Genomic DNA, 8,600 nt, shown 5'->3' with positions numbered 1-8,600 from the left:
GTATCTAGAAGGCTCATACAATCAAATAAATTTCGGTCTGAGGAAAAGAAGATACCGGTATATTTTTTTTGAATTTCTGCCTTGCATCTTTAGGTACTGATACTGTGCATTCAGCAAGATGCAATTGATTTATAGGGGTTAGTGAAATAAGTCTGTGACTTGGTAAACATGATCATGGTAGTGGACACATCTCATCACCGTGCACTTTTCCACGGGCAGAACACTGCAAATTATGAAAGAACATACAGATGTATTGTTTGTTACTAATAAGCTGTTAAAAATTAGAGATTTGTTGTCATTCAATTTAGGGCAATTCATGTACATGCATAGCAATAACTCTCTTCCTTCTATCTCCCATTCCATGTTCCTAAAAAATCGGTCATTTCATGAATATCCAACTCGACGTTCTAATGAATATCATTTACATCTTCTTCATACGATTTAAGCCAAGAACACATTTGTTTATACTGGCCCAAATTATTGGAATTCCTTGAATCCCGATATTAAAAATGCCCCCTCTATATACTCATTCAAAAGGAAACTTGATTATTTTTTTTCTATTGCAATCTTATAATTCTACTGAATTGAATTAACCAGCTGTCATAACCCCTTACCTAAGATCTTACCTGCATTATCACCTATTGATTGCTACATATATTCTAGCTCTTAACATACTCATATTAGGTTAGGATATTTCTATGATTATCTCTATTACCTTGTTCTTTCTTGCGTCACATTTTTTTTTCCGACATACTTCTGACGAGATCACTGTCTCTGCTGAACGTTTTTGTCTGTTCCAGTATCTTACTGTTATGTTAGTTTTGCCTCATCTTGTCCCGTCTTATAGTCAACTCTCTGTTGTACTGTTACTCCTATTTCAGTCCCGTTTCATGTTTACTTGTGTGTATATGTCTGTTTTTGTTGATCTGTCTTTCTAGTGGGCTTCCAGACTTTTTCCTTGCTTTCAACTGATGTTCTTTTTTTTTTTCTGAGGGGCCCCACATATCCTACAAGCTTTGTTTTTTTAGTGGGTCCCTCCATTTTTCGAATTTTTCATATTGTTTACTTACTTCTAAAATTATCGCAAGGTGCTACAATTATTTTATATTCTTTTCATCCTACATAGTTTTACGCACCTTATTTTCTGCTAAACAAGGAAAAGTAGAAATTACGCGGTGCGTAATATATGTCCCCGTCGGAAGTAGCATTTAGTAGCAAAATGTACAATATAGGTAAAAAGATCAAGGTCAAAGAAGTCAAAGGTCAAAATTCTATGTAGAAGTTTTGAAGCCCTCACCTAGTGCCATCACATAAAGCAAACGGAATCGAAATCGGGTTAGAAATGGCGAAGGAGTAGCATTTTGTAGCCAATGTACAATATAGGTAAAAAATCAAGGTCAAAGGTCAAAGAAGTCAAAGGTCAAAATTCTGTGTAGAAGTTTTGAAGCCCTCACCTAGTGCCATCACATAAAGCAAACGGAATCGAAATCGGGTTAGAAATGGGGAAGGAGTAGCATTTGGTAGCAAAATGTACAATACAGGTCAAAAATCAAGGTCAGAGGTCAAAGAAGTCAAAGGTCAAAAATTCTGTGTAGAAGTTTTGAAGCCCTCACCTAGTGCCATCACTTAAAGCAAACGGAATTGAAATCGGGTTACAAATGGCGAAGGAGTAGCATTTTGTAGCAAAATGTACAATATAGGTAAAAAATCAAGGTCAAAGGTCAAAGAAGTCAAAGGTCAAAATTCTGTGTAGAAGTTTAGAAGCCCTCACCTAGTGCCATCACATAAAGCAAACGGAATCGAAATCGGGTTAGAAATGGCAAAGGAGTAGCATTTTGTAGGCATTGTACAATATAGGTCAAAAATCAAGGTCAAAGAAGTCAAAGGTCAAAATTCTGTGTAGAAGTTTTGAAGCCCTCACCTAGTGCCATCATATAAAGCAAACGGAATCAAAATCGGGTTAGAAATGGCGAAGGAGTAGCATTTTGAAGCAAAATGTACAATATAGGTCAAAGGTCAAGGTCAAAGGTCACAACTGAAATTCTGTATAGAAGTTTCAAAGCTCCCATGTAGTGCTATCATATAAAGCAAACAGAATCAAAATCGGGTTAGAAATGGCGAAGGAGTAGCATTTTGAACATTTTGATCACACACGGATGCACGGACGGACAGACGGACACACGGACACACGGACACACAGACACACGGACACACACACGTACGGAGCCCGTTTCATAGTCCCCTGCTCGAACTCGTTCGGCGGGGACAAAAAGTGATGTCTATATGTTTTTTGTCGAAAAATGAAATAGAAATTGAAATTGAAACAGTTAAGTAATGAGTGCATTATTCACATGCTCAAATGTTTAGGTGGCTGTGACATTCGATGAGCAATACTGATAGAAGAAAAGGTATGTGGATGTACACACTGTTATTTAGACTGACCTTAAAATGTGATGCTGCTGCGATAAAAAGGTTATCATGATAATGGAGTTCCCCCAGTACTGCCTTTGCACAACACATAACAATGCACTGGATGTACGGTACGCAAATGCTGTGTGCACGAAGCTGGTTTTGTTTTGAGAATGATCTATTATTGTATCATTACTCAGAGATTGTGCCGACATTGTCACCATGCCTGTCGGCCCCATACCACTTAAATTATCACATATTTACACATACATGTGACTGAATTTGTTCAGCTTTTTCCTTGTCAATGTTATGTCATTTGACAGTATGCGGATACAATGGGGATCAATGATTCATGTGGTGATTTTTGACAAAATTACTACAATGGCACTCACAAACACTCTGCGAAATCTGTAGAACTGTGTGAATTCTTCCATCCATTTATTGCAGCAATGTGGCACATAAACAAAAGTGTACAATTGTATAAGGTTCTGAAGGGCACCATGATTAATTTGACCGATCATGGGGTCCCCGTCTACTTGGCAACACACATATACATTTTGTACACCTAAGACTTTGGCAATTTTACTCGACCTGACAGTTACTTTTATTTCACTGATGTCATACATTTCAAGCAACGTAAGCAACTTCATCCTTGAGAATCACTCTCCTTTAACCCGTTGAGGACGAGCTGATTTTGCTGTAACATACATTTCCCATAGACATCTGCTGGAGTATGATCGGGACGAGTCTTCAGTGGGTTAACCCTTACCATGCTTTGTTTACTGATTGGCACATCTGCTGGTTAGCTTAATGATGATGACCTTCTAGGGGGACTTTGCTCAGCCTGAGTGCGTTGTCTTAACTGTCATTACAGCCAACTTTGGGGGTAATTATCTGCACGCTTAATGAAATAGCTTGGAAAATTTATAACTACTAGAGTGGGCACATTAAAGGGGGGAAAACCCGTGGAGATGGGTTTGGAAAGTCACTGTCTATTAATCCTCCTTTACAATATTGTTCCATCAACAGAGCCAAGAGAAACATCATGACATCTTGTACATGCTGGTGTGATTCCCTCATGAGGCATGCATAGGTAACAGGAGATTGAACAATATGAAGGCAATGCAAAAAGATCTGATCTCATGTGATTCATGGCCAGTTTCCTGCTAGAGCAATTTCATCCCCTACCCCCCATCCCCACTTTAGTCCTGAAATTTAGCCAGGGTTTTCTATAATGAACTCTGGGGATTCTTAACCCAAGACATCATCATATCATAATAATCATATATATCTGACACACACAGATTATATTGCATGAATGTTTTAAAGGACAAGTTCACCTTCATATACATTTGACTTCAGAGAATGCAGCAATATTAGTAGAACTCATCAATGAAAGTTTGGAGAAAATCAGACAATCCGTTCAAAACTTATGAATTTTTGAAGTTACAATGCCGCCATTGCTGGATGAGAAGACATTTCAACATATTTTCACTTTTCTCGCATAGTAAAAGAGTACTTGACCTGCCTCTTTCAGAAGGCAGAGGGAATTATATTACCCTTAACATATGTCAGTGACAAGTCGAGGGAATGCATACATTTTTCCAAAGATGAAATTTTGTGAAATTCTCTTTATTTTTTTCCTTATATCATTCTATGCATGTGACATTATATTCTGTAGTAGTCTTCTCATCCAGCAGCAGCTGCACAGAAACTTTTCTGTCCGATCATCTTCAACTTTTACTGGTGTTTTCTATATACACCTGCATTCGCTCAGTCCATATATAAAGGTAGACTTGTTCTTTACATTTACATCAAAGCAAAATTTGCCCCTTCTGAATCTAAGAGACAGACATCTAAAATCTGTGAAATAGTGTACATTTGTTTCAAGATTTGAATACACTTTACAGCCAAAGCTACCAAATTATTGCCACATTGGTATTTTACTATTAGCTATGATTTTTCACCTGCTAAAGATTAATGTTTTAATCTTTAAACAGCATTACTTAATAGAGCTGGAGTTTAGCGAGGTCCATTTGAATAAACAGCGCGGCAAGTCCTGACACATCACTGAACTTCCTATCTCCATGCTAACACAGGTTGATGCCTTATTTGGCAGCAACCGACAGAGGGCACCAGGGGACGAGTCAATCTGCATGAGCAGAGATGGGCGGCAACATACACAAGACTGCTGGAGCAAATATCACCTGCCTCTGACTTCAAGCAAGGTTACTGCGGTTACACCACTCCATCGTCCCCCATCCTCCCCCCCCCCCCTTACTGCGGGTACTTCCTCTATATGCGGCGTGCAATAAGTCATTCTCTGATGTTTCTGGGGCAGCTAACTTTGTCGATTTTGTCGTTGTCGCTGTCATCATTTCTTTCATTTCACATATTCTTGGCAAGGCACATTCCCATTCACCGACATGAGTTTGAAAAACAAAAACCAAAAACAAACCAAAAACAAAAGCTCAACAGCAGGAACTGCAATATATTGGCTGACTCTCCTCCGCTGGATTTCAGCCCAAGTACGGTACTCTATGGTGCGTATCAAACTTGCTCTTCAATCTGAAGTGCCCACAAACAGTCTCACCCCCTCCAAAACATGTTACCTCTTCCTTAGGGGCAAGTCCGCCCACAGCAGTCACCACCATGATCAAATTACCGTCTTTAAGACCTCTTAAAAGTATGCATGCAAATAAAATGTGACTTGGCTGCACCTCTTTTAAGGATGTGAACAAGATGGTTCAAATATGCCCTTCTTAACTACTGGAGGCTCTACCCTTAGGCCCCAATGGAGCCACCAGTAACCTAGGCCAGGAACAACTTTAAATCCTCTATTCTCATGAAATCTGACCGTGTGTTTAAAAAAGGCAGATGACATTGACAACGGCTATCACAATGGTTTGCTCTGACCTTTGGCTCGGGTAAACTAAAAATTATTAGAATCCACTGACGCATATTGATCGCCTTTCAGAGAAACTTGAGTGACGTATCCCCGGTTTGTCATTCAATGAGGTAATGCAGTGAAGGTTCTACATCTGCTGTTTGCGGTAAACTCAAAGACAGGAGAATGAATGTCAGTGAAAAAGGGAATCGCAGTAATCCTCATGAATCATCATAGCACCATCTTTAAGGACTTGTAACTGATACCCTAATCACGTTTCCTTTTTTTTTTCTTTCTCCCTCTCGTTCTCTCTCTTTTTCTCTCCCTCTCTTGACAACAAATGTCTGACAAACACTATGATGCCTACCTGAACCCCTGAGCATCTTCTACAGTAGTTTAAAAGACTTTCAGAGTATGGATCACTAGCATATCAAGTACAGGATCTATTCCAGCAACATTCACAGGTAGTATTACAGCATTACCAGAAACTTCTGCATTCGGACATTTTTCCTCTAAAGGTATGGACAAAAACCTCTGTGAAAACTCTGGCCAATACAACAATTTTAACTGCTTTGTAGCCTCACACATTTTCTCCCATCAGAAGTTTTATACCTACATTATGTATCTATGCAAGTGTAACTGTCCAGTACTTAGATTTGAGCCTCTCACACAAAGATGAACCAATGTTGATAAATACAGTTATCAATAAACACTATCAATATTTCAACAATATACTTTCTTTAGAAGGAGAAATGAAAATGATGCAAAACATGCCTGAATATAGGTCATTCATGTAATATTGCTATATTTCAGCTTTCAGGTGTGCACATACCCTACTCAAACATTTTCAAGTAGAGAGCAATCATTAAGTAAAAAGGTTCCTTAAAGAATTATTTTTTTGGTTTTTTTTTTTAACAATGCAATAAATGTGCACTGATTCATCAAACAGTCTGACAGTCCACCATGACATTATCTTGTTTGGGTGTGTCTGTGTGTGTGTGTGTGTTTTTTTGTGTGTGTGTGTGTGTGTTACTGTTTACCATGGCGACAATTGGTCCAACAGATACAACAGTCAAATCTACTGCATCAGCCCACACCAATACCTCAGGGCAACAGCGTGTAATAGATACTTTTTCAAATCACTTGAGAACGGTGAAATATTTTGCTCGGCGAAGTATTTCCCCAGACACATGCTGTTGCCATGGCAGTGGCTGGTCAGACACACAAAGAAGACACATCTTGCACATATATAAACACCCAAGGTCATTATATGTGCCACGCTCTATGACAATTACTTGAAGACTGCGGCAGTGATTCGCAATATAGAGATTTGATCAAAATGTGGTTTCCATGGCAATGCTTGTTTGCCACACTCACAAAACATGTTCCGCACTGCATTACTTTGAAGCCACCACACAATACCAGAATGCCAGGTCTATATGACTTTTAAATTGTGGGAGTAGTTCATTCCACAAAGTTTTGCATCATATGGATAGACTGACTGGCAAAATGTTAACTCTTATGTTGATGCAATACATGCTGAATACAAATAAAAATTTGTTTGGTAGAGTCATGATTAGGAATGGCAAATTTGGGTTTTGCTACAGCCATATACTGTATGAAAATGACATGAGTTGATTTATTAAATCAAAAAGTCATAAAAAACTGAAATCTATATTATGCAAGAAAACTGATATCATGTACATGTAATTGTGATGCTTCATGACTGCAATGCATTCATACATCAATGAGATGTGGTAGTGACTTTCACCAGTCTTATACATGGGTTTCTGTGCTCACAGACAGGCACAGATAGTTGCAATTATATGGATAGCCTGTGCATAGTTGTATTCAGTACTGAAGAGTTAATCTCAAAATCACCCTCATGGGTATCATCAACGATGATATTTTCAATCCGGATTGATGACACATGCATCACTGAAGAGGGGTACAAATATCGGTAAGGGTATCTTGTAAAGTTAAAAGCAGAGTGTACAATTTACTACTGATTGTCCAAGTAGAATAAGGATGGTCACACAATATTTTTCTTCTTCACCAAAGCAATAGCAGTACTATCTTTTTCAACAATACATCATACTTTATAAATTATGCGACCATTTGATATCGACAGGTCACAATTCAAACAGCTGATTCTAAAAACACTGACACTATGCATACAACTGCTCATAGTTTACACCATAAAAGGAGCTCAGCAACCACTCACTGGTCTCGAGCTGCTGGTACTCAAGAAAACACTCACAACATGCCATGTTTTTGTGCCTGCTGGATTCAAAATGTATACATAAATCAATTTTTAAACACTTTCAAAATAGCACTGACTTCTGTATCATGCATAGGAATTAAGAGTCATAGAATCATACCTATATGTGCTTACAGCCACACACAAAAGTGGCGAAATTTGTACGGATCTCCAATGATTATTTTACTGCCTCAAAGACACGGTAGTGTTGGGATACCATGTTGGGAATGCTGGCCCAGCTTGGATACATTCGAGAATCCGCATAACAAATTGTGTACAGTTTATCACTGATCTCCAGATGTAATTAGACACACAGCCAAAAAAAAAATCTTCATTTGTGTTGGCTGTTACCAATAAGCGTATGCTTCGATGCACACATTTGCTCACTGGTGCTATGCATGGTTTTCGAATGTATTCCACTGTGCAGGGAATGAATTGGGCCACTCATGAATCCCCATGAATATACAAGTTCACCTTCATAGACATGTGGGTTAGGTGAATGCAGCAATATTAGTAGAAACCATCAGTGAGAGTTTGAGGAAAATCAGACAATCCGTTCAAAAGTTATGAATTTTTGAAGTTTCTGCTCAGTCAAGGCTGGATGAAAAGATTAAGTAAGCTTGTGATGTCACATGGGTACAACGATATAAAGAAAGAATAAAGAAAATTCAACATATTTCCATTTTTCTCGCATAACAAAAGAACACTCGACTTCTCTCTTTCAGAAGGCAGGGGGAATAATATAACCCTTAACATACGTCAGTAGCAAGTCGAAGAAATGTGCACTTTATTCAAAAAGTAAAGTTTTGTGAAATTCTCTTTTTATTTTCCTTATATAGTTGTACGCATGTGACATCATACACTGTAGTAGTCTTCTCATCCAGCAGTGACTGCGCAGATACTTAAAATATTCATAACTTTTGAATGGATTGTCCGATTTTCCTCAAACTTTCACTAATGTGTTCTACTAATATTGCTGCATTCTCTCAATCTTAATGTATATGAAGGTGGACTTGTCCTTTAATGGGGACTGCCGGGCCAAGG

This window comes from Diadema antillarum, unplaced genomic scaffold (genome assembly GCF_040938485.1).
Source record: "Diadema antillarum isolate AM-2024a unplaced genomic scaffold, OU_Dant_1.0 seq00000083_RagTag, whole genome shotgun sequence".
Lineage (NCBI taxonomy): Eukaryota > Metazoa > Echinodermata > Echinoidea > Diadematoida > Diadematidae > Diadema > Diadema antillarum.
This window is presented reverse-complemented; position numbering follows the sequence as displayed.